The sequence below is a fragment of the Etheostoma spectabile genome, chromosome 22 (assembly GCF_008692095.1).
Source record: "Etheostoma spectabile isolate EspeVRDwgs_2016 chromosome 22, UIUC_Espe_1.0, whole genome shotgun sequence".
In the NCBI taxonomy this organism is placed as follows: Eukaryota; Metazoa; Chordata; class Actinopteri; order Perciformes; family Percidae; genus Etheostoma; species Etheostoma spectabile.
In genome coordinates, this window is record NC_045754.1 from 10,874,095 (window position 1) to 10,875,511 (window position 1,417).

The following is a 1,417-nucleotide window of genomic DNA, read 5'->3' on the forward strand; positions in this document are numbered from 1 at the left end:
AGGAATCACTGCACATGGGTAGGCACGTTTAGTCACATTTTGAACATGTTTAGAGGCTAAAAACACATTTAAAACGTGCCTGGTTTAAGCCATTTGGGTGCTAACTCTAGCAGTTGGATAGCACCGTGTAGGCAGCACCGATTGGTTTCATTTTTCTCTCTACTGACAGCACTCCAAACATACAAACAACAGAGCTACGTGTTGGAATTGACCAGAATTCTCCTATTAAAAGCATAGTGTTCCTTCCTACAGAGCATTTTGATAGGAAAAGTCAGATTAAAAAAGAATGAACTGTGTTGATAAAACGAACTGGCAAGCATGAGTAACCACTGAATGCTTTTATGTAGTAGCTTTCAGTGGTTTCCTCTCGAAATTAAAAAGACTGGAGGACGGTCTTGCTACATCGAGATGTATTTTAAAATTAGTAACCGTTTTTTCCAAAATCATCACCTTTATTCTCATCTTAATAGCTCATGTTTAAATTTCAAATTAAATGTCCTTCCGTTACACTGGCTCTCCATTCTTCTTCCATCCAAGAAGGAGTAAACTAGTTTGCTTTGCTGTGGTAACCACACTCTATTTTAAGGTGGAAATACATAATTAAAGCAGACCTGACCTGGAGGCAGAGCAGCATAAGAGGTGTGTGTGTGTAAGTGTGTGTGTGTGTGTGTGTGTGTGTGTGTGTGTGTGTGTGACTCACAAGTGACCATGAGAGACAGAGTGGGAAATAAAGGGAATATTGGATCTTACTCCTCACAGTTGATTTGAGAATAGATGTTGTTGTTGGATGTTGGTTTACTAGGCCATGACGTTCATCAAGAGGAAAGAGAGTGAGCTTTTTAGGTTTCATATCCCCTGATTAATGAATTGGATTGCTGGCATCCAACTGCTACATAACCTACACACATTTTTTCACATACTCACACAAACACATAGGCGTGATGCATGCTGAGCGAGATTGGAGGCAAGTGAGAGCTAATGAGACACCTATTCATCTTCCATGAAGATGGAGCTGTGTTTGTGCATGTGTGTATTTTCTTCTTGATTAATGTGTGTGCTGTATCTGTTTTTATTTAATTGGTGATATATTAAGTAAACCTCACAGACACACACACAGTTCCTCTTCTGACATGTGTATGTGATTGTTCCCACCGTGAAGTGTTTTACAACAAGCTTACAAGGTTCTTCAAGGACAGACTGCCTAAGCTACTGCCAGTGTTTCTCAACACTACTGTGCTTGTTCATTAGATAAGGGTGTCTCCTGAAGCAATTGTAGATTGATCCGTATCTCTGGGTTCATTCACATTGCGAAGTACTTTACAAATACCTTCTCTTACCCTCTTTTCATTGCTTTATCTCTCCTTCCGTTTTCCCCTGCTTCTTTATCTCCTCTATCTCGCTTTGCTCTTACCTTTTT

General features: G+C 39.9%; 1 protein-coding gene across 5 annotated transcripts in view; it reads left to right on the plus strand.

Annotated features, from left to right (window-relative positions):
• The window catches only part of dlgap1b (discs, large (Drosophila) homolog-associated protein 1b), an 85,697-nt gene that overhangs the window by 51,847 nt on the left and 32,433 nt on the right, over window positions 1-1,417 (plus strand). The gene's annotated exons all lie outside the window — the stretch shown is intronic.